The sequence below is a fragment of the Protopterus annectens genome, chromosome 8.part1 (assembly GCF_019279795.1).
Source record: "Protopterus annectens isolate FY-2018-M chromosome 8.part1, PAN1.0, whole genome shotgun sequence".
Lineage (NCBI taxonomy): Eukaryota > Metazoa > Chordata > Ceratodontiformes > Protopteridae > Protopterus > Protopterus annectens.
Genome location: NC_056742.1, coordinates 16,157,664 through 16,185,113, shown reverse-complemented (window position 1 = coordinate 16,185,113; position 27,450 = coordinate 16,157,664).

The following is a 27,450-nucleotide window of genomic DNA, read 5'->3' as shown; positions in this document are numbered from 1 at the left end:
ATAATTGTTACAAAATATAATTCCACTTCTCAACAGCCTTAACATTAACTTCCCTGTTCAAATTCCTATATGTAGAAATCACTTCTTACCTCTCCCATTCAGCATATTCCTAGTTACTCAATGAGGTATAAGAAATGCATCTTAAATTTCAACACATACAGTGGATATAAAAAGTGTACATGCCCCTGTTAAAATACCAGGTTTTTGTGATATAAAAAAATGAGACTACAATAAATCATTTCAAAACTTTTCCCATCTTTAATGTGACCTATAACCTGTACAATTCAATTGAAAAACAAATCTGTTAGGGGAAAATATATAAAATAAAAAACTGTACAATAAGCTGGTTGCATAGGTGTGCACACTCTTAAACTAATACTTTGTTGAAGCACCTTTTGATTTAATTACAGCATTCAGTCTTCTTGGGTAGGAGACTATCAGAATAGCACATCTTGATTTGGCAATATTTGCCCATTCTTCCTTGCAAAAGCACTCCAAATCTGTCAGATTGCAAGGGCATTCCTTGTGCACAGCCCTCTTCAGGTCACCCCACAGATTTTCTATTGGCTTTAGATCTGGGCTCTTGCTGGGCCATTCAAAATTTTGAATTTTCTTCTGGTGAAGCCATTCTTTTGTTGATTTGGATATATGCTTGGGGTCATTGTTATGTTGAAAGGTGAAATTCCTCTTTATCTTCAGCTTTCTAGCAGATGCCTGAAGGTTTTGGGCCAAAAGTGACTGGTATTTGGAACTGTTCATAATTCCCTCCACCTTGACTAATGCCCCAGTTCCAGCTGAAGAAAAGCAATCCCAAAGCATGATACTGCCATCACCATGCTTCACTGTGGGGATTGTGTTATTTTGATGATGCAAACTGTTGTTTTTACGCCAAACATAACTTTTGGAATTGTGGCCAAAAAGTTCAACCTTGGTCTCATCAGACCATAACATATTTTCCCACATCCTTTTGGGAAACTTAATATATTGTCTTGCAGATTTTATCTGGGCCTGGATGATTTTCTGTGTAAAAAAAATTCTTCCATCTTGCAACCCTACCTCATAGTCCAGGCATATGGAGAATACGGGAGATTGTTGTCACATGTAGTACACAACCAGTACTTGCCAGAAATTCCTGCAGCTCCTTCAGTGTCACTGTAGGTCTCTTGGCAGCCTCCCTGACCAGTTTTCATCTTGTCTTTTCATCAGTTTTGGAGGGACGTCCAGTTCTTTGCAACATCACTGTTGCCCCATATTTTCTCCACTTTTTGATGATTGTCTTCACTGTGTCCCATGGTATATCCAATGTTGTGGAAATGTTTTTGTATCCTTCTCCTGACTGATACCGTTCAACAATGAGATCCCTTTGATGCTTTGTAAGCTCTCTGCAAACCCTAGCTTTTGCTATAGCAGGTAACTGAGTAAATGTCAGGAAAATCCTACTACGACAGCTGAACTTTATTTGGGGTTAATCAGAATGTCTTTAATTGATGGCAGGTGTGTACCTGTAATCAAATCAAAAGGTGCTTCAACAAAGTATTAGTTTAAGGGTATGTACACATATGCAACCAGCCTATTGTATGTTTTTTATTTTTTATATTTTTCCCCTAACAGATTTGTTTGTTTTTCAAATGAATTGTACAGGTTATAGGTCACATTAAAAGTGGGAAAAGTTTTGAAATGATTTATTGTTGTCTCATTTTTTTATATCACAAAAACCTGTCATTTTAACAGGGGTGTGTACACTTTCTATATCCACTGCATTTATTTACAAAGGCTGAAATTCAATATTGCATAGTTGAAGTTCCGTAACTTTGACTGACATATGTTTGAACACATATGTCCGAAGTTACGGAACTTCGACTAGCTATAAAAAAAATAAAAACAACAGCAAAAAGAAAACAAAAGGGTATATGCAGAGGGGCAAGCCCCCCTGCAACCCCCACACCCCCCACTCTTTAAATATACCAACTCCAAGGTCATGCTACAGTGCAGTAAAGGGAAAATTTCCTTTACTGCACTGTAGCGCAACCACGGAGTTGGTATATTTAAAGAGCGGGGGGTGCAGAGGGGCTTGCCTCCCGGCGTATACCCTTTTAATTTCTTTTCGGTTTCTTTTTTATTTTTTTTTTTTATTGCTAGTCGAAGTTCCGTAATGTTGGACATATGTCATCAAACATGTCAGTCGAAGTTACGGAACTTCGACTATGCAATATAGACCCATATATATATATACATATATATATATATATATATATATATATATATATATATATATATATATATATATATATATGGGTCTATGTCAGATGGATGAAAGCGCACTTCAGTGAAGACCATATCGCCAAGGCGACTCTGCCAACAGGACGAATCCCCGACAACAGTAAGTCAATGTATTACGGAATGGGATACATTCCCATTTCCGTAATACACTCAAAAACCACATCACAACATGTATAGCAGGGGGGCAAGCACCCTTGCACACCCCCCCACTTAAATATACCAACTCTGAGATTGCACTACAATGGGGAATGGGACTAAATCCCAGTCCGCACTACTTGTCGTTGTCGGGGATTCGTCCTTTTGGAGTCATCTCAGCGATGTGATCTTCATTGAAGTGCGCTTTCGTCCATCTGACATGGACCCATATATATATATATATATATATATATATATATATAATATATATATATATATATATATATATATATATATATATATATATATATATGTATATATATATATATATTTACTGTTTATTTAAGTTTCAAAAAACAATGTGAGAACTTCACAATTGCTTTTGCAATCCTGATTCTTGCCGCTATAAGAATAAATGTAAGCTCTTATTAGTTATTAGCATGATCTTGTGGGAAGGTCAAATAGCTTTATAGAGGTGTTCTCACATTTTATGCCACTAACTCAAAAGCATTGATCGTCTTACAAGGTCATCTCTAGTTAACATTCCTGTATGAGCAGCTTATACTCTAGTTAAGGTCCCTAACAATATTAGGTAAATTAAACTAATCTTAGTTAACAGAACTTTCCTGGGTACTTTGATACATTAATCCCTTATATCTTTCTTTCAACAAGAATCCACCCTTTGATGGCAGGGGTTGGAACATGGGCTACCCACTAGAATCATTTACATGATTACACTCTCTCCTTAAGTATAAATATCACATTCTCATTGACTCACCGGTCAAGATTTACTTGAACAGTCAATTAAAGTGACATTAACTATTATTTCTGAGGGGAGCTTGTTACTGCAATACAAATCAAAAGCTTGTCACAAAGTATGTAAGCATTCCAAGGACATCAAAAATAGTTTAGCTTCTAGTCAATGTCTTTATGTATTCAAAGAAGTAATGCATTTAAAGTTGAATAGTTCTACACTTGACAAAATAATACCACCTCTGTAGGCATAGCAGGACATATGAAATGCAAGCATGAAGTGCTGTAAAAACTGATTATGAAATACCAGGCATACATACCTCACTGGGAGGAATGTTTTTCATTCTGAGTCTTAACAAGTTCATGTTTTACACTGTTACACAGACTCAAATGCTCCATCATACATTCATTGTGAGCATTATTTACTAATATCTGCAATAAAAGAACTATCATATTAATTAAATAAAATTACTTTTCATAAGTATAACGTAAGCCATTTTAACCATGCTGTGAGTTTCATAGCCTAAGTCTTTAGCAAGTTATTAGTCAGTTTTCCACATTTTGACCAATTGTTTCACATTATGAGAGGATGTGCTCCACATTTTGAGATAAACAGTGAAGAATTATGATATTACGTGTTTGGCTACTGCTTAAGAAGACAAAATATACTTTTATTGATCACACATTTTGCCAGGGAGCAACTTGCACAAACATATAAATAATATAATCATGAGGCGAAAGTATTTCACATTTAATTTAAGTATTATTTTACTAGAATTAGTTTTGGCTAAAACTAAATGCAGATAAATGCATTATTATTCCCTTTGGCAAAATGAAATTCCCTACAAATTACAATATTGACAGCACCCACCCGAGATACAACCCAGTGGTGTGAGACTTGGGAACACAGGTTGATAGCAATCTGAACTTTCACCACCAAGTTTCCAAGTGGTAAAGAAAGCCTTCTACAACTGAATCTCTTAAGCAAGGGCATAGCATCCAGGTCAAGGGAATGTTATAACTTCACTGTACTTCACTCTCATTAGACCACTAATAGAGTATAATGCACCCTTTTGCATCTATCTCACCAGACACCTGCAGCAGATGGAGAGACCTCAGAGGTTTCTCACTAAGAAAATACATGGACTCCAAACCATGGCTGGACAGGCTGAAAGTTCTGTCACTTTACTCTATATCTTATAGGCTGCTGAGAGGTGATGTGAGCCTGGAATATAGGGCAATCTCCAACCCTGCCCTAATGGAAATGTTGCACATCCACATGTGATATGGCTCAAGAGTCACTTGTTCTAAAGATCTCAATCTAGCTTGTGACATTAATAGATCATGGTGGACAGACAAATATGTCTCCCAGAGATTGCCGCTCCTCTGGAATAGACTCCCTATTCACATAAAACAGATCTCCTCACTGACCCTATTCAAATGCAAACTAGATAATTGGATGGGAGACTGCAAATTTGCCCCTGGGTTGGCACCCTTGTCCCTCATGTACAGGGCTAGCCGGTGTTGATCACAGACCCACTCTGTTCATAAATTCATTGTTAACTACCCAAAAAAGAACAAATGAGGATACTTGGGATTAACATGGCTAGCCTTGTAAAGGCTCTAGGGCCATTAGCCTAATAACCTCCTATGAACCTATGACTACCAGTTGCCATATTAGCTGTTGCATTATATTTATAATACACTCTAGTTTTATAAAAATACACACAAAGGAATGTTAATAATCTGACACAGCCTGCATCTACCAGTTTTAACTGCCATTAATTGTATGTGCTTTTGCAACACTCATTTTCTACAAGAAAGGTCTACTTTCTTCAACTAGTGTGGCAAATCCCTCATTGTTCTTAAACTGTTACTTAATATTTAATCACAAATTAAATTTACATTAACTCTTGCCTAAATTAGTGTGACATTGACAGTATCATAGTGCAAATTTTGAAATTTTAAAAAGTCTACATATGTGCAATACATTCAGTTTTGTACAATTGTTTTTTTTCTCAATAAACTTTTTATTAATATATAAAACCAGACATTTAGGAGTTTTGCACATGAAAAATAAGATTGAATAAGGATAATGCAACTCTAATAAAAACCATCATTCATGAGAGTCTACATATAACAATGATAATAAAACATTTCAAAATATATACACTATATACAAGAAAGGCATCCTGAAAAGATAGAAAAAAAAAATTAAACAAGAAAAATACCGTCATGAAACAATAAAAGAATTGATGGCATTAACTATTGATAATATTTAACACTTTTTCTAATACTAAGTTCTTTAATGCCTTTTTCTTTGGACTTCTAACTATGTTCCTTTGAGCATCAATATATGAATAGGCCATTTTTTGAAAATTAGTCCAATTTAGTTTGGTGCGATCAAGCCAATTTTGTGTTATGTAAAGTTTTAATAAGGAGCAAATAAAGATGATAACATAAGTATCTGATTTTGAAAGATGAATTAATGGAATGTGAAGAATGGCAAATTCCCAGGACAATGTAGACTTATGGTACCCCATTCTTTGCAGTCTAACTTTCAAAGAGGTCCATAATCTATGAGAAAAATGACAATACCACAAAATGTGGAGAAGATCTGCTTGGGGGTGATAGCAACATGAGCATGATGAAGATATGTTTGGGTTGAATTTATTTAATTTATAAGGGGTATAATAGGCATCATTATTAATCATTAATTGCGTATATAATAGTTTTTTGAAGGGAATAAATTCCTTTGTATGTCTGATAGCTAAAAGTTTCTGGGACTCAGATAACTGAGAATTATAATTCGACCATACATTAGATAAAAGACAATTGTGTTCCATCATCAAGCTCTTTATCAATTTGTAGGAGTTTGAAAGCATTTTATCTGATGACAATAGTATTTTGATAACAGTGTTGAGATTATTCATTTGATGTTCTATGGGGTCTATACATAAAAACTTATTTTTAATTATTACTCTTAATTGACGCAGAATTGGCGAATAGTTCCAATTAACTTTCAACATCTTACGCCAATCAGTTAGAGATAAGTCAAGATGTTTCAAAATATCTCCAATTTTTAATTTTTTTATTAGAGGATATTTTGTTAAGTTAAGAGGTTTGTTATCAATCATTATATTTGGGTTTAGATGAATTGGTTGGATAAAATGAGAAATCGTATCTAAATTGCACAATTTAAGTAAAGTTTGAAAAGCTTTAATCTTTTGTTTAATAAAGATGGATAAATTTTTGGTAGATATGGAATCCAAAGAGATAAAAGGAACAGCTTCTGGATTTATATTTTTTGAAGTGACATAATTATACCATATTTTTATCCATAAAGAATGATTTATGTGAGAAATATTTTTGTAATTAGATATGGTGAACAGTTTATTAGATAAGACAATCAAATAATAAAGCTGTAGGTTAGGAAGACCCAGACCACCCTTGTCCATAGACATTGATAATCTGGAATATGATATTCTAACAGATTTGGGGAACCATAAAAATTTAGCTAAAACTTTGTTGACAGATTCAAAAAAGGATTTCGGAATTATCTGGTCAGACGATGTAAATTGGTAAAGGAATTTAGGCAAAATGTTCATTTTAATTATGGCAGCCTTTGATAAAAGTGAAAGATTTAGATGTTCCCATCTGTTTATGTCAGATAATATTGAATTCCAAACTTTATATATGTTAGTTTGAAAAGAAGATTTATTATTGTGTTCTAAGTTGATACCTAAATATTTTATATTATATGTAAACTGAAATTGATGACCTGGAAACAGAAATGTTTTATGTACTAAATGATTTAGAGGAAATATATATGTTTTAGAGGAATTTAAAAGATAGTTCGAAACAGAAGAGAAGTAATCAATAGAGTTAGTTATTTTTCTATAATCAGATAGTGGAGTTTGAAAGTAAATAATTAGGTCATCAGCAAAGGCTGAGAAATAAATTTTGGTGTTAAGAATTATAGGGACATTGTGAAAAGTATTTTGAATAATATATAACAACAAAGGTTCTAAATAAATATTAAGGAGAAAGGGAGACAATGGACAGCCTTGTCTTGTTCCTCTAGTAATCTTTATAGGAGGAGAAAAGTGACCATTAATATACAGTCTAGTAAACATATCTTTGTATAAAACTTTTAAAAAGTTTATGAAGAATAAAGAATATTAAAACAAGACAAAGTCTGAAAGAGAAAGTTCCAATCAACTCTGTCAAAAGCATTAGATGCGTCCATGATCAGAGCATATATTGGGTTTGTATCTTTTTTAATAAGATGAATGATAGATTCTAAGGACAGTGTATTGTCCCAAGCATGTCTGCGGGACATAAAACCAGATTGATCTTGAGAAATAATTGAGGGTAAAATTCGTTTCAATCTATTAGCCAAAATAGATGATAAAATCTTAATATCTACATTTATTAAAGAAATGGGTCTATAATTAGCTGGATCAGATTTTTCTTTATTACTTTTCAAGATTAAGATAGTTTTGGAAGTATTCCAATGAATATCTGAGATATCATTGACTCTTATATGGTTATATACTTTGAAAAGAAAGGGAAGAATTATCGATTTGAAAGTTTTAAAGAATTCCGGAGTGAATCCGTCAGGGTCAGGAGATTTACCAGATTTAAGATTATCAATTGAATCCGAGATTTCGTGTAAGGCTATGGGAGCAGAAAGTAAACTTTGTTGGTTCTCATTTAGTTTAGGGAAATGCAGAGAATTTAAGAAGGTTTTTATGTAATTATCATCACTAAAATTAGAAGACTTTGAATATAAATCAGTAAAAAGGGAAGTAAAGAGCTGAATAATTTCTTCATCCGTGTTATATAATCTATTCTTATAAGACAAAGACGAGATTTTTGGTCTGTCAAAATTAACTTTAATAATTCTAGCTAGTAGTTTAGAGGGAACCTGGGCCCATTCTGAATATGAAGCAAGTAACTTTTGTTCAGCTAAAGATAGATTATTTTGATGAAGCAAAATTAAATCTTTTTGACATTCCAGAATTTGTTTTTCTAAAGTATAGTCATGGTTCATTCTAAGTTGATTTTCCAAAGATAGAATTTTAGATTTTAAGAACTCCTCTTTCTTAAAGTAAAGTTTTTTGAAATAGGCCGCTTTACTGATAAATAGTCCTCTTAATCTCGCTTTACACGCAGCCCATTGTATGTCATAAGGTATATCTGATGATTCCAAATTACCCTCCATTTCCTGTAAAATTTCGGAACATTGTTTACAAATTTCTTCATTTAGTAATAGATTATTATTTAAAGACCAATTATTCCTATTAAATTTTTTTTAGTATTAGTGTTTATGTTTAATTTTAATAAAATTATTGAATGATCTGAGAAAAATCTAGGTTCAATATTAAAATCTAAAATATATTTTGAGATAGAATCAGAAATTAGAAAAAAATCCAATCTGGACCATGAGCAATAACACTTAGAGTAATAGGTATAAATATCACTTCTATTTGAAATTTTAACAGTATGTAGTGGGTCCATTAAACTACAATCCATCATCAAATCATTTAGAGCCATAGTAGATTGATAGTTATAAGAAACAGTTGGGCGAGAGCGATCAATTTTTGGATTTATTACTGCGTTACAGTCACTGCCTACTATAATATAGTGATCTTTATATGATGAGAGAATATTATGGATTTTTGAAATGAACAAATGCTGTAAATTACATGGGCCATATATATTTAAAACTAAAAGAGGTTTATCAAGACCATGGATAGAAGTGGTAAATAAACACCACCTGCCCTCATTATCAAATTTCTCATCGATAATGTTCCCCACGAATTTTTGCTTAATGATTATGGCTACTCCTCTGGAATTAGATGAGTCCCCTGAGGCTACAATCTTCTTAATCCATTTCTTATTCCTCTCTCTATTCCAATCAAGTCGAGGAATATGGGATTCTTGAATAAAACAAATATTGGCCTGTGATTTAAAAATCAAATGAAACAATAATGACTTTTTTGCTTTGCTTTGAATACCTCTAATATTCCAAGAATCCACTATTATATCAACTGGCATATTCAAAGCAAACAACTAGTATTGATGCTGTAAAGAAAACATATAGTAAAACTCCAACAGCACTTAAACCAGTACATCCAATAAATGGAGAAAAAAAACAGATTTAAACTGGACAGTATTTAAATATACAATCAAATCAACAAATATAACATGTAGAAGAAAAATAATATCAAGAGTAACATAAGATTTATTCATATCCTTTATCCTTACCCTAGTACCTACCCACCAAACACCTAATGATAAAGGAAGATTAGATGCAAATAAAATAGAAGCTGAAATTTTAAATAATAAAAGCATCAGGTTAACATATATATTACTCAATGTAAGCCTAGCAAAAATTAAAACCAGTACTACACTACTAAACCTATATACAAGACTAACTAATTTCAAGATGTCCAACATACTCAATCCCTACTTAATATATTAAACTACAAGCTCCTATTATTAAGTAAAAATGTATAATAGTAAAATGAATTTCCTCAAGTATTTCAAAAAAGGTGAAAAAAACATTATTAACTAGCAAAAAGAGAGAGAGAAAAAAAAGAAAACATCACAGCATAACAAATATGATGAAAATTGTAATATATGTAGAATAACATGTATTATTATTAAGAGACAAATATAATCACATTACTATATATATTAATAATGATATGAGAAAACTGGTAGTAAATGTATCATATATATAAACTGATATTTTAATTATATATAGAGAAAATACCTATAAATAATGCAAAGCATAATAAGATCATGCCCTATCAAGTAATCATACAGTAAACCACAACGAATCTGTCAGTAATCATATAGATAATAATTATTACAAAAAGTGTATAAAATTATAGTATAAGCATTTAAATTTATTTCTGATATAGCAAAGACTATCTCCTGAAAGACTCAAATTTTATAAATCAATCCCATATAAATGAATGTTAACTTTCAAAATAGCTGTTGTTTAGCAACATCATTCAGTAATTTACTGCATAGTAAATAGACTTTGTCGCCATCTGGTGGTAAAATATGAATGTAAATAAAGACTACTAGACATCATCTTAACTCATAGTATATTCACTAGAATAAAAGCATACTATCATAGATTTATATATTTTGAAGGAATAATTTTAAAATGTTTGAATCAATTAGATCTGCTCTTTGTAAAGTTATACTGTTCTTCTCAAATATAAGAAAGCAGTATGGCTACAGGATACAAGATATACAGAACTCGAATGCATTTTCTTTGGAATATCCAATGAAAAACACACATAAAATAAACTAAAATCCAAAACAATCAAACATCTTACATATAAACCTGTGTATTGTACCCAACAAGATTAAAGTTAAGTCTATCCAAAACCTCACAACCACCCATCTGTATAATAACTTGCTAAACTTAACCTATAACTACAAACCCCTCATAATACATATAACAAATTGCATAGAATTCTTAAAAGAACAAGCAAACATTATAGATAAAATATATAGAATAACGTTACGTGATATTTCTAAATATATTTTCTTTGTCTACCCATTCTTGTGTAATTGCAATTAATGAGACTAAAACTGCTAAAAAGCAGACTGCACACAATAAGAGAAAACTATACAAAACACGAGTTCAATATTGCATATGACATTCCAGATAAAAGTGAGCGTTTTCAGCAAGTTAAATTAACCCGTCTTCATCAGACAAAACAGCAAGACCACATTGCAAAAAACTTATATGTTAAAGTCCAAAATCCAAAAGCCAATCACAGAAAACAGCATTTATTAATTAAATATTCTCCATGTGGACCTTAAAGTTGTAAACATCCGATATACAGAAGTACATATGCTACATCATGAAATTAATACAAGCTAACTCATCTGTTAAAAGTGTTGTGTCAGGAATTTTAAAGCTTATCATGAAAAGCATTACATACAGATAGCATTTATTTTATAATGTGAATGTCATCTGGTCAGATGCCATTACGTGAATTATATTCGTTATAGGAAAAACAAGTAGCCCAAATCAAAATTGGCCAACATAAAAACCGTAGAGGATTAATACAAATATACAAATGTACTATGTATTTATAACAGACATAATATTGTCTTATCATGTTAGTGCAATCCATAACAAAATTGAACACCATATACATCTATGCAAGAGAGATATAGAATGCAGCTAAAAGTGCGCTCTAATACGCCTTAAGGTGTTTATAGCTTTAGCACGCTGGACCTAGGACGAAGAATGATCATTTAAGAATGACTCATAAGACTTATAATACTTGAGATTGCTATGAATCACTTGAAAATATAGTACCTTAAAAAACTCCACTCAGTATTATTACTATGATGTTCTGGTATTCAGAAAAGAAAACAATTACGTCTATGATGTCCATTGTTTTCCATAGTGAAGCAAAATAAAATAAATAAAATACAATACAAATGCCTAATAAATTGTAAAATCATGTTTAAAAGGACAAAGAGAGAAAAGCATGAAGAGAATCATTTGCGTTATTGTGTACAGATCATTTGTTTAAAGTAATAAAAAGAAAAAAAAAAGTTTGTCGCTAGTCACAGACACTCTAAAAGTGAAGTGTACAGTTATAAGAGTCCTTTGTGAAGATTAATACCTGCTGACGAGGAGCGCCACTGTGTATGTGAAGGTCGCAGATATCCACAGGAAATGATGACGTCACCATCCGCTTCCGAGAATTCGTAAGAGGTGCGTGCTCAAATACAAAAGCAGCTGATGTTAGAAGCAGAAGATTTTCTCTTAGGATGATCTCGAGAGTCGAAATTTCTCCCTCCATAAACTACACAATTGGCACAGGGAACTGCAATCTAAAACTTAGAAAGTACTAATGCACTATATTAATAAAAAAGCGAAAATAATAACTATATGACAGTTAAAAAATCTGATAACAACACTAGAATTCTGTAAAGCACATACATCACAGCCACACTAGTCCTTAACAGAATCAAATAAAGAATACACTCAGCGTGAATTATTTAGGGGAAGGAAGAAGAAGAAAAAAAGAAAAAACAAATAAGATTAGGCAGAAACACATGTACATTATAAAGCATAAATAATGACTGTTAAATATCACTTTTGAAATACATTAAGAGTAAACATATTATGCTACAGAATCAGGAAGCTTTTTAAATGTTTTAAAAAAATATCTTTAGCTTCTTTAGGATCAGAACACACAAACCTTTTGTCATTTACTGTAAAAGACAAGGTGTTTGGATAAGACATACAAAATCTTATCCCTCTTTTTATCAAGTCAGCACAATAAGGGGCAAGTTTTTGTCTATTTAATTTTATTTGAGAAGGAAGATCCTGGGAAAATGACAGTTTATGAGATTTCCATACAAATTGTTTTTTATTTTTAGCTGCATCCAGGATTTGGAAAGTATCTTGAAAGTTTAATAATTTAGTATAAATAATCCTTGGTGAGGAAGAATCCTGTCTAGTACGTAATGCTCTATGTGCTCTCTCTACAATTATAGATTTTGAGGATGTTTCACAATTTAACAAAGTTTCGAAGATGTCTTTAGCCACAGATAACAAATTTTTATTGTCATAAGATTCAGGCAAAACACAAATAATGATGTTATTTCTTCGACTTCTGGCTTCCAGATCCAGCAACTTAGCTTGTACATCAGAAATAATCTTATCTTTAGACTTAAGGTCATTTTCCAATGAATCAGTTTTTATCTCTAAAGCTGTATTTCTATTTTCAATCATATCCATTCTGTCATTTATTTGTTTTAAAGTTTTACTAAACTCAGCAAATTGTTCTGAAAAGTTCTGGATAGCATTTTGGATAGGCTTTAATGCTACTTTTAATTCATCTAAGTGAAAGTTTGAGTCATTTATATCTTTATTACTTACTTTGGAAGATTCAGTAGGTTGTTTAGATGTCCTCAATCTTTTTGAACTGGAATCTTTTTCAGGAGAGAGCATTGATGAAAATTTGGCCTTTGTAGGTTGAGTCTCCATGGAGTCAGATTTTGAAGCCATGCCCAGAGATGAAGTGGAATTGACAGGATGTCAGGATCCAGGGATAGACTGAAGCAGCAGGTGGCCAAACAGATGTGATATCAGAATTGTTCTGAGGTAAAATATATCCCAGGATAATAAATTCAGAGCAAAAAATAATCCACATAGATAGAAAAAGTTTTATAAAATCTTTTTGTAAAAAAAACTGAGGAAAAAGTTTGGTACAAAGTTGTTAAAACAACCAAAAGTTAAATATCTGTGAGGAGCTCAAAGAGTAGGGACTAATCTAGTCGGCAGCCATCTTGGAATCCAGTTTTGTACAATTGTGCCTGTATTATGACAGCTGCATATAGTTCTGATTGTCTGTTTAATCTGAAACAGTTTTCCCAAACAATGTGAGATATTTAGAACCATTTACAGCTAGCTGAAGTATCTTTAGGCAGTCTAGTACTTATTAATTTACTACACTTTGTAGTATGTAAGTATTTGCATTGTTTGACTTGCTGTTGTGTTCATTCCAGAAATGGGATGGCATAGGTCATCATAACAAAATTGTTTGATACATTGTACCAGGTGGTTTTGTTCATTCTTTCGCTGCCTGTCCTAAAAGACCAGTTTTGTGCTTTTCATAAACCCTTATGCAACTGTGAAATCCAGTCACAATGTCCAGTAAATACTGTACAGTATAGTGTCTTTCTTGACTGTAAAATGTCTCTGTAGCTGACTTGCAATGTCTGGTAATGCCATTTTTTCCTTTGGTAATGCTGCCTTGACAAAACATTTTGCTAAGCATCTGCCACTCCTGAACTGGATAATGCACTTTAACTGTATTTGCTGGTGCTTAACTCAGGTTGTTCTTGTAGGCTGTGATATGCTTGAGAGACCACAAAAGTGTTTTGACATGAAATTCATGGATATTTTCCATTCTTTAAGTGGATCTTGCTGCAACAAATCTCAAGGTGCAACATTTTTATACTCAACCACAGTAAATCAATTTTAATCAGAAAACGTGGTCACTTTTGGTATTTTATGTTTAAATTAATTTGAATCATGCTTACAAATTTAATTGCAGTTTGTTTTGATAATGAAACATTAGATTTACTGCTTTAACTTAACTTGATTAACAGTACACATCTGGATGGCATTTTTCAGATGGGGTTGTTGGCCTGCATTTCTTTCATGAAACACATTTGCTTTCAAAATTAAGTAGCATTTTGCTGTACTCTTCTTCCTTGTAGCATTATCACATTTGCATTCTGTCCAGCATTTACAGCATGGTCTGTCCTGAGTGAACTCAGCTCATTAATAAGCATGATATCCTGAAGGCAATGAAAACAGTTAGAACAAAATGTCCAGAAGTACCACTGCCAAGTTGGAAATTCATAGTAATTTATGATTATTGTTCAGGGACCATTAAATTTAGTCAGTAACCACAATGGAATATTGCATCTGGTGATGAGTGATGTGCATACAGAAGTTTTCAATCTGTATATCTGTGTATAACACCTTTTCACTACATTGATTAAATAAGGTCTCACCCAAGGGTAATCAGACCTTAAAATAATTTTTTATATTTCTCCCTGATGAAGATCTGGTCTTAGAATATGCTCAAGCTCTTTTGCAAACATAGTAGAAATAGTTACAGGGAGCCTAAACTGAAATGCAGTTTGTGATCTAGTTTGTCTCTCTTTATACAGCTAGAAATTCTATATAATTAATGTTACTGTTATACAAATGTTGCTAATAACCTGTCTGATATTATTTTTCTTTCTTGCACCTGCAGTTACATTTATTAATTTAAGAAAGCACTTTGTTGTCTGTGTTTTTCTACCTCTGCCTCGCTTCTACATTTTGAACCATTTATTTGCAAGTCAGCTCACTCTCTTTTGACTTTCTCTTATTTTTTGTTTTCCATAGTTCTACTTTTATTTAGGTTTGAATCTGAGCTTTCCCATTATCTCTCTCATTTGACTTAACATGTGAATCATATCACAGATTCTCTGCCTTGCATATAAGGCAATCTCTGACTCTGCTTTATTAGAAATGTTGCACATCCGCGAGTCAAATGGTACATGGGTTACTTGCTCTAAAGACCTTAACCTGGTATGTGACATTAATAGAACCTGCTGGATGGACAGATTTGTTTCCTAGAGGTTACTACACCTTTGGAGCAGACACTCACTTCTTGTCAAACAGAACACTTTATTGGCCCTCTTCAAATGCAATCTGGACAATTGGATGGGTGACCATAAATTCACCCTGGGGGTTCCATCTGTGTCCCTCTTGGACATGGCATTAGGTGGTGATCATGGAAATAAGGGAAGAACTTGGCTAGGCTTGTAAGGGCCCTAGGGTCATTAGCCTAGTAACGTCTTATGATCCTATGATTCATTATCCTGCATCTAGTTTTCTACTTACCTGTATAGTCTCAGGTTAGTAGACCATGGTGGCTACTTTTTTTTTGCCTTTTGAAATGCCTGTCTGTCAAAAATTTCACCTAGCATTAGAGTCAAATTTTACACAGCAGTTAGCATTATTTTATCTTCCTTAATTTGTTTGTTTCTTATTCCAATGTTTTCCAGAGTTTGTATTATACCTGAATTACTATGGTATCTAAAGTTACAGCTGATAAAATGCACTAATTGTACAAAAATGATTTTCCTTTTCAGCTACGCATTATTGGGTATCACATTTTCTTTTAAGTTTTCTAACCTGAGAGACAGGTCACAACTTTTACTCCTATTTTCAGATATCCTGCCTAATATATAATGTAAGGCATATGTCAAAAATTTACTACAATTTTAATAGTTAATCCTTCTGTTCTAGTTGTACACCACCACATGAATCTTCTGTATAGAGAAGCTTTGTATAATAAAGTTAAATTGAAAATAGCTCAGTAAGAATGTCACAACCACACACTTTGAATGAATACCAAAGGCTTTATTCTAAAAACGAATTTTTAAACTCATTACACAGATGACTACAACAGTTGTTGGCTGAATTATACACAAAACAGTTAACAGGGTATCCAAGCTGGCTAATTCATAGCAATGAAATACATAAAGGACAATACAGACTGCACTGTATTAATAATACCTGTATCATTTGCATAAAATATAGTTTCATTATTCAAGGCCCTTTATACTAAATCTCCTCTTCAAAAGCCTTGATGCTTAAATCATCTCTTATTGCCTACCCACTTTTTACTAAGTCTGAGCTCTTGCTACTTGTGAAGATTCAAGAAGTATAGAGTGTCAGGCTTGGTATTTACTCAGAATTCAGGCAGAGATCTTTTAATCTGACTGAGACATTATGATCTCACTAGTAGAAAATTATAGTCCTTGAAAGCTTGGTCTGAGAACTTCACAATTGCTTTGAGAAACCCGAGTCTTCTTCCATTAAGAATCAAGATCAGATCTCCTCACTTATTAGCTTTTTCTCCTGGGAGAGGCACAGAGGTTCACAACTGTTCAGAAATTGCCTCTTATCTTATATTATCTTGTTATGTCAAAAGCAGCTGCTAGTCTCAAAAAGATTTTTTTTTACCTCCATGTATCAACAGGCTATGATCTAATTAAGCTCTGTAATAGTAACAAATAACTCACCGATTACCTAACAATAACCTATAATCTAATGAAGTTAATCTCCTTACATTGATTACACAGTTTTATTCCCATTTTAAGCTTTTGGTCTCTTTTTGGATGTTTCAGACTTAAAAAGAGAGACATCATGATCAAACTAAGTAACGGTGCCACCACAAGCAGGTACTTCTTTTCTCATGCAGGGTAATAAAACAGGACCACAAACAGTATTGCCTAGTTATAGCAGTTGTTGCTCAATTTCATACTTACCCCATTCCAGACAGTAGTTGACAACAACATTTATGAGCAAATTCATGACTGGGATTGTAATATTTACTGTTTTCTTCTCAGATGACAAAACTTTTTCTTTGGGAGTTTTCAGGAATGCATACAGGTGGTGGTTTTTCTTTTCTTTTTTTTTTTTTGAGCGAATCCTGCTTGCAATGTATTTTAGTGTGGGGTAAACTAATATGCCTAAACACAAATCAGATTCTTGACAAAACTGAAGAACCAAAATGCCATGACAAAATAAATAAATAAATAAATTAATTAATAAATTAATAATAATAATAATAATAATAATAATAATAATAATAATAATAATAATAAAAACAACAACAAATTAAGGCAGCAAGGGATCACCATCTATTTTTCAACATGGATTTATCTTAGAAGTCATTCAGGTGCTGAAATATTCGTTTCCCTATTTCATTCATAATGATCAAATGTCTGACACCCAAAAGCTCTACCCATTGCAATCTGTGACAGATCTGTTTGAGTGAATAGGGTATAGTTGCAACAGGATTCTTTAAAGACATTTAGCCAAAATGTGATTTGTTTAAATACTAGGAACTAGTTTGAGTAAGATTATACAACTTTGATGGTAGTCATAGTTCCTATTACCCCAAAGTTGTGGCACTCTCAGACTTAATATATCTAGAAATGTGAGGTTGTGAGGGTCTAAGGGAAAGCTCCTGTGCAAAAAAATGTGTCTTAGTGATATTTGTTATTGTCAAAAAATTCTGTTGTTGACTGTTTTTTCAGTGCTTGTCAGTTCAACAAATGCTGGGCCAATGAATTATTACAAAACTTTAAATCTTTGTCTGTGCTGCATTTGCATTATTCTTCTGGATTACAGGAAATCTTCTCTGCTTCTTGTTGAGTTAGACATTTTTACTCACTTTTCTTTGATTTTCTTTTGTGCATAACAGATACATTTGTGTCATAGTTAGTCTAGATCTCATCTGAGACTTGTTTACCCTGGCCAGTATTGCATAGCTCTCAACCTTTCATCACCAAAATGAGGAACACTCGCCTCCATAATGTGGAACAAATGGGCAAAATGTGGAACACATACTAATGACTTACTAACAACTTCAACTAGGAAGGTCATAGGATGGTTAAAATACGCTGTTTGCACGTATAAAGAAGATCCTTTAATGAATTAATACGATTATGTCAATTTACCATGGATTTCACCTAAAACATTCCTAACACTGAATGTGTAACAGACCCTTTCAATGTGGAACTTTGAGGAATTTCGAGGAGCATGACCCTTTTAAGACCCCAAATGAGGTACGTCCCCCATAACGAGGTACACTTGAGAGGTAAGCAGTATTGTCTTAGACCTCTTTAACTTGTCATTCACCATTTACAGTGGCTGTGAATAATGCATCAGAAATGATCAATTCATTTGTTCCAGCTACAGTTACTTTTGAACAGTTTGTCTGTACCTTTGGCCCGATATCTCACTATATCCATTTTGCAAAGTACTAGAACGTAAGGTAGAACTATGCAGCTATACCCAAAGTATGGAACATTGCTGAAGAAGGTTGCATGAAATGCATTTTGCTCTCCATTCATTATTCTGTATTATCCCATTTTGTGAACTGTGGTCATTATAACTGCTCTAAAAATATAATTGCTGTTCTTGAAAAGGATAAATCAGTCTGAAGGAAAGTAATAATACAAAATGAAATAATATAATACCCACTTTGCTTAACATTGTATTCCATACCCAAAGTGAGACCACCAAAACCATTTTCTGTTTTTATCTTTATGCACTGTAGCTCTCAAATAATCTAAGTGACACATATTGGGGTATTATAGAGGGCATGCAAATTAGTGATGTGATCTCCTGGGAAAAATATGTCGGTGATATTTGTTAAAGTCAGTTTACATCTATATTTCTAAATGTCCACTTATTCTTTTCATATATCAGTCTGTAAATCTGTGACTCTGAAGCATGTAATTTTTTTATCTATACCTGCTTTGCATAGTGGATGAAATCTGAAACACACACAAAATTTACTTTAACAAGTAAAAATAAATGTATCATACTTTTAAACGTATGTACATCAAAGATATAGAAAGACAATATTCATTCACTTTTTTGCTGGAAATAAAAATTGTTCATCTTTTTTAGAGTAGTAGATATGTACATTAGAAGGCTAGAGTATAACTGTTTAGAATGCTAACATATTGCTCTTGAAAATATACATGTGATATTTAATCCCCCCCCCAAAAAAAAACAGGTTGTGTTTACCCAAGCAATTAAGTTTCAATAATGGAAAAAAGCCTTTAGATCAGCATGAAAACTACAATGCTTGGCAATATAATGCAACAAGACAGAGAAAGAAATAAGCTTCATCTTGAAGGTCTAGGTTTGACTTGCACAAACTCCACTCGTGTACATATGATTCTGACATAGCAATATAAAATTAAAGCACTCAGATCATCTCTAGAACAGGAATGCATGTCTAATGAGTTTCACTTACCTACCTAAAGTAAAAGAGCAATAGCAGGTCATGTCTGACATAGTGGTTATATAATATATTGGCTACTCTCTCTGAGAATCAGAAAATTGTTTTGTTATAACAATTTCTTCATAGCCAGTATGAATTTTAGCTGTGAGTTGTTCTCCCTTTTCCTTAGTCCTAGACAACCTATTTCTGTAGTTTTATAAATAAGGATCAAGTTCTCTCTGATGTGTCTATAAAATTGTATATAGTATAAAGTTGCACTGATTCCAACTTTTTCTCATAAGGTCTGTTTTCCATATCTTCAAATAGTCTTGTAAACCTACAATATGCATTCTGTAATCTACTTTCATTCTAGATTCATTATAGGTAAAACATGAGCTTTGACCAAATTGCAGTTTTCATCTAATTATAAAACGATATATATATATTGAGGAAAAAGCTAATGTTATTTCTTAATACAGGTGTTTATATATACAGTTTTAAGAATGTCACAGGTTAACTTATTTCACCTTTTTAATTTATAAATGTGTATATGTGTTCTTAATTTTAAATTATTGCATTACTATTTCTAGGCAGGCTTTATATTGGCTTTGTTATTTTAAATTTTATTCCGAAGAAGTCTGTTGTGGAATTACAGATGAAAAAACTAATTAAAACCCATTGTTTTTATATCCATTGATGCACTGACTTTTGATGACTTACCTTCAATGCTAATGCTATTCTTTTACAAAAATATATTATTTTCATGACCTCCACATTCCTAGTTCTAATTAATTTCCTTACTCGCCTATCTGCCTGAAATAAATAAATATATACATACATACATAAACAAATAACTAACTAAATAAATGAATGTATTGTGTCTGATGTTGTGCCTCCCATTACTAGAGAATGCTTATATTTTGTAATAGTCACAGTTCTTTTGCAGCTAAAATAACAGTTTGTATAAAAATCTGTCAGAAATTAAATTATAGTAGTTATCCCAGCAAGGGATGTGAACAATTTTCTTTACAGATATCCTCACGAAACATGCAAACCAATCTTAAGGTAACCATTTTTGCAGCATTTGTCAGCCTTCCAGCAAATCATTTCTAATTTTCAGTGAAAACAGAACTGCCTTATCCCTAGTGTCCTTGAATGAATCTTTAATAGACTGCCAACTCAGTAAACGGTCTATTTTCCTCTTAGAGGGGGGTTGTGTTCTCCTGAGTAACTGTATATACAGAAATCTGTTGATGTTTTCAGTCAGATGTCACAAGCCACAGAAACATAACAACCTTAATCTTGTTTATTATCTTGCAAGGTTGTCTGGCACACTGCAACATCTCAGTTATTTTCTGCTAGCATTTTATCTCTTTAATCAAGCAAAGTTGTATGGTAAGCTTTGCAAACAGAAATAAGGCTAAGAGGACACTTTACAGTGGTGATAAAAATCTCACTTATGAAAAACAGCATGTTATGCCATAGGAGGTTTTACACTGGTACAAACAAATACCCCCAGAATGCAGGTAGCTGTCAAGTGTTGAAGGTGATATCTATACACAACAGAGGTATTGTCAGTAGATGCCAGAGGCTGTCACAGTTTGAATTAAAAAAAATCATAACGATCCACTTTTTTTACACAAAAAGAAACTGCAAAGTGTATAATTTTGTTTAATGCTAAAAATGCAATTCTGGTTGATGTGGAAAACTGAAGGAAATATCCATTTCTTTACCTCTATGAACAAAAACTCCTAAAATAGATTGGATTTACAAAACAGCAGTAAGTGTGTCATTGGACACATTTCTACATTTGAATAACCTTTTTAAAACTTTTTCAGTGCTACTCCAGAAAGGAATATATGGGTGTGAATGTGCCATAACAGTTTTTTTTAGGCTTTTAATAATGTTGGACAAACCACAATATAAAAGTATAAATACCTTCACTGAATTATTATCACAAGCAAAGAGGGTAATTTAATAATTAAGAGACTTTAATCTTTTGAGAGTAACCTGAGGGGAGTGAGATCCTTAATATGTTTAACATATTCCAAGTTTGCATTATGAATTCAAAAGAGACTCTTGATTCTGTAGTCTGAAAAGTATTTATAATGCTGTTGTAAACCTGAATGTCACTAACTTGATCTTCATACAAGGGGGCAATCTCTATGTTCTCACATCTTGCATCATGGAGAATACTTGAAAGGAAAAATTACTGTCCTGAGGACTCTGATATTGATAACACCATAGAATCATTCAGAGTTTGTTGAGTAACTCAAGAGTAATGGAGCAGGATAGTCATGACTTGTCATTGTGTTGGGAGGGTTGCCTAATGGTTAAGGTGTTTGCCTTACAAACACAAGGTGCAAGGTTTGAGTCTCACAAGGGATAATTGACTAAGCTTAAAATGGCTCGCAAGGGCAGCTGGCTTAGTACTAATCTATGAAACTATGAACCTAATAACTGCAAGAAAATATGTAAACAGAAGGAAGTAATAGTTCCTGTATGAAGTAGTGAGAAATCATTCTTAGGCCAGCTGCTTGCTTCTGCCTCTTTTGATGTGTTCATTAGGGTATGGTGAAGCAAATGAAGTGAGACCTCTATTAATGAAGAGGAGATACCCAGAATGAAACAGCTGCTTTAAAGGAAGAATCCTCTCTGAACTATAGTAATATCAGACAGATATTGACAGCAGATGGGAGCATGGAGTTTGCAGTAAGATCTGCCCCATGCAGAAAACACTTGAATCCTTTGCTGACTGGTAGTATGTGTGGCTTTGTGGTTACTCACATTGTCTCCCCATTCTTCTTAATCATACAGTTTATAAAAAGAGTTATTTTCTTCCAAGCATACCATGCCAGCTCTGCTACTTGGTTCATTTCATTAACTGGTAATTTTATTTCCCCATTTATAGAACATTTATTTTATGTAAGAACGTGCCCATTTGCTACCTTTGCATAGTTATATCTGAAATGTTTTTTTTACCTTTGTACATCAGTAGCCTACAGCTGTGCTATGCACTTCAGCTTTCAACAAAGAGAGAGAGTGTGTGTGTGTGTGTGTGTGTGTGTGTGTCTGTGTGTGTGTGTCTGTGTGTGTGTGTGTGTGTGTGTGTGTGTGTGTGTGTGTGTGTGTGTGTGTGTGTGTGTGCTGTATTTGATGAAATATGCATCACAAATGAGTTTGAATAATATGACCTGAGCAGCGCCTTCAGAGCCACTTATTTAAACGTCAACTGAAAACTTAACAGAACAACATTTTGAGCCTTTTTTTTTTTTTTTTTGGTTATGCTGCTTATATTGTTGGAAACTAACAGATGGCATGTTAGAGCAGAGGCAAACTTGCTCTAACACTCCTACATTGACTGTTAAAGAACTAGTTTGCCATGCTTGGAGCTAGACAGCAGTAAAGATCCCCAAACATCTTTTCTCCTGTGGAGAGAGTCACATGCATTTTGTGGTGGTAGTGAGAGAATAATTATTTCATTCAATGTGGTGGGATGAGGGGACTGAACATTTTGAATCACATGGCTACAGTATTGTGCATTCTATCTGGTACAGCAGATAGGAACTAAACATCCATTCTGGGATAAGTGATGCAATCTGACCATCTTCTCTGGTGCCAGAGGTGTACCTATGATGGGACAAAGGGGGCAGCTGTCACCTGGCACAATGTGTCAGGGGAGGCAATCTGTAGTGCCAGCATTCAGTTTCTGAATGCCAGTACTAGAACTTCAGATAGGGGTGAAGTACTTCAGTAGTCTGTTTGAATTTAGCTGTTGCAAGCAATTTGCTCCAGTTTAAAGAAAGAATTATTTTGTTTTGGTCCTCAGCTGACAAGATAACCTTGCCTTTGGATTTCAGACTCCAGCCTGGTGTAATTTTTCTTGCCAAGATGTCTGATTGCCTTCCATATAAGGTTATTTATTATTTATTTTAGATTTATTTAAACAGTAATTCTGTTATCAGATGGATTATGAACTGTTCATCAGACAGAAAACAATATGTTAAGATTCAAAATACTCATTCTGATTATTTACTGGTTTTGTCTGTTGTCCCTCAGGGACTGGTCTTGGGACCACTATTATTTAAACTGGTATGGACGGTGTAGTGGTGCAGCAGTTTGCATTGTCACCTCACAGCAAGAAGTTCTTTGGTTCGATTCTTGGCTGGGGTGCCTTCTGTGCAGAGTCTGCATGTCCTCCCTGTGTTCGTGTGGGTTTCCTCTGACATTACAAAAACATCCATTTGGAGTGTTTCTCCCAGGGCCTCCACTGAAAATTGACTTGTTCCGAGTCGAACTTTCCAGTAAACAAATGTTAAATAAAATAAAAATAAAATAAATATTTTCAACCATGCGTAAGGTTAATAAATTTTAGACTTAATTATAGCGATGACCAAAATTGGAGTTATATTGCAAAATTAAACTGATATTAATGAACTTAACATCTATTTATAGTCGATAAGCAAATGGGCACAAGACATAGGCCTCAGATTTAGCTTTGGCAAATGTAGAATTATGTATTTCACCAATACAATACAAAGGTACCCTATATATTTATCTAATAAACAAGTTCAAAAGATTGCAAAATACAAAGATTCTTTTGTTAACTAACTACAACTTTATGTTTTAACACTCATGTAAAGGTTATCTGTATAAATGCTACTAGATACATTTTTTTTGTTAAGGACTGTTACTACAAGAGATGAACACTCCGTAATGGTTATGTTTATATCTTGTATAAGACCAATCACTGAATACAATAACTCCTTTTATATATATATACTTGGGGTCAATTAAAAAGACTTGAAAAGATGTAAAGAAGATTTACTAAAAAATTATATCCTTAGGTGATCTTTATTTTAGTTCAAGAAGTAAATATTTAAATTTATTTACATTTTGTCACAGATGCATTCTTGGTAGACTGATTTTAGCAAATAGAATGTTTCACAACTGTAAATTACAAATGACGTTCAATACTGAAATATATATGAGCAGAAAAACTAACAGACTTTGTAACAATAAATTTTTGACAAAAATGGCAAAAATTGGGCTATGACACTCACATATTACAGTCAAAGTCACTCATCTTCGGAATAATTTACCTTTATATATACTAGAGACTGATGGACTGGAGTGTTTTATGAGAAACCTGGACTCCTGGGCTGGGAATAAGGTATATGTTCTGCTTCTTAAGGAATCTTTGGACCTAGATGGCCTTTCAGCCTGAGCACTTCATTACTGAACTTATGAACTTGTAGAGCGGTCCTCAACTTAGAGTTGTGGGGAGTTGTGGGGATTGCCATACTGGGGAACTGAACAGGGCATTAGAACACTTATGCACAGTTTTGCCTGGAGCCAAGGAGTGGGCAGGAAATAATATGCATTTTGAGGCAAAGAGAAAGAAAATTGGTAGAAAGGATTTCAAAGCTATATTAATTTGCATGGCATATGTAGAATAACAGGTGTGTTGTACCTTTAAGAAGCATTTCCAAGATCTCTGTGTGCATATAAATACCAAGCATGTGTTAGCTTCAGTGCCATTTTGAAGGTGCAGTCAGAATGCTAACATCTATGTGCATAATAGCTAATTTGTTTATGTTAAAATTACTTAACCTCATTTATGATGTATACTTTATTGTATACAAACCTCATTTATGATGTGTTTGTATACAATAAAGCTGCTTGAACAAGAACCCATGATGCTTGCTTGTTTTATCCTGACGTGGCGAGTGACAACATACATTATTAAAAATGATGTTTGAAAAGGTGTGGTAGGATTCATTTTTAAAAGCACATTTATCATAGTTTATTGTCGCTTCCAGTATGAATGGAACAAAAGCAATATCTTGATGACAGGATGGGAGATAGGAAATTCACCCCGGGGATCACTTCTGTGGCTCTGCTAGACAGGGGCATAGGAAAATAAATTTCTTGGGTGGCAAAAGCCAGGGTACCGTTTGACTAGGCTTATATAGGCCCTAGGGCCAACAGCCTAGTACCTACCTATGAACCTATGAACCTATGAATATACCAAGTACTGAATTCCCTGAACTGCATTCACTGAAAAACAGCTGCTGAAAAAACACTTTAAGCATTTCTGAATCAGGGCAAGGAACCCTGTATAACTCAATGTGATGGGCAAGCCTCCCAAACTATATATACCAAATCTGCAGTTGTACCAACTCAAAGAAAGGGGAAATTCCCACAAAAAGGGGATCACTTTCTGCACAACTAGCTGTCAGTGATTTCCTATGGAGAAACTCTGATCTTCAGCGATTTGAAACTTGAGCAATTAAAGCCGAAGCATTCAGTTTTTGCCGACAAGTAAATTATCCTTTATTTCCTTTGAAATAACTAGTTGCTAAGAGGTCTGTCATTTCAGGGTTATTTTGTTTTACAGGGGGCTTCAGTTGTGGTGGAGAGAATTATCATTTGAAGGGTGGTTCAGAATTCCACAATTACTCACTATGCCCTGTCCTTTGCAATACAACTCCCTAACTATAACGTCCAAATTTATCTAAACAGCTACATCAAATTTAAGAAAGGTAAGTCAATCAATCGAAAATTAATACATTTGCCAAAATTACAGTATCTCTGGATGCTAACTTTGTTATGATGGATCAACTGAAGCCTAAGTCAGTCATACTATTATTTAATCTTTTATTGCCTTTGCTCTTTCTGATGGATGACTGCTGCAGTTGTGTTTTATGTGCTTCCTGTACAACACATTCAGCATATTTTTTTCTAGTGTATATGTCATGTATAACATTCCAGCTTAATCAGTTTAGTCAGGTTTTGCATTTACTGTGAATAATGTCCACTTTCTACCAAATGTTGTGTTGATACTGGTACTGTCTCTTTAAGTCCCCTGTTTGTAGAAGGTTTGCTTAGTACAGATAACCTTACCTTTCAACCTAATCTCCAAAATTACACTGCAACCAAGGTGGAAACACTAATAACCAAGATGAAACCTTGGTAAATGGCTCAAAATCCAAAAATATGCTCCACAGAAAAAATGGCAATAACAGAAACATTCTTTCTTAGAATTGCATTACTTGTTAGATTGAGTGCTTTCATCTTATAGAAGGAATGAAAGCAATTCTATATTTGGATATATATTAAATGGAGTAAATATCAGAGCAATACATGAAGAAACATTGATGGGCATTACACTCAGGGAGCTGGTGACATCAAAGCAATATGGGGAGGCAGGGAACAACTGAATAAGGGGACCTTACCTGGACTAGGTGGAACTATACTGGGATGAGGTTAGTCTTCTGCATGGTTACAATTTTAAATAAATATTTAATCATATGTCACTCACTGTACATACTATCTTTCAGGAGTATTCCTACTTGCCAATCTACAGTCTTGAACTAGTTAGAGAAAAAAGTACATTTCACACATTTAAGTAGGATCAGTCATTAATAATTAACTGTGATGACATACACAATGTAGATTCCATAAATGTTATTTCAACACTGGTGGGACTCCATAATGCAACTCATGAATACATTAAATATCTGTTTACGTTTGCTACCTATAAACATCCTTGTATGCATAGTCAACTGTTGACACTGCTGTGTGTCCCTGTAACATGCAAGAATATATGAAAGTAATATTTAGTGCTAAATTACACCCAACAGTTTATTGTGAGTATTAGTGGCTGTGGGATATGTTACTTGTAATAAGAATAAATTTTCTGTTACATGCAGTGCAAATTAATGGAAGGCACATGCATTTACGAGTATGTCAGCACCACTGTATTAACAGTTACAAAAGTCAGCAACTATCACTATCAACTGCAACAGCACATCTTCTATATAACATGACATTTCCTCTTGTGTTGTTAGCAAGGGATAGCTCAGAGCCATAGCTGAAGAAGCATTTCAGACAACATAAACACCCTGTA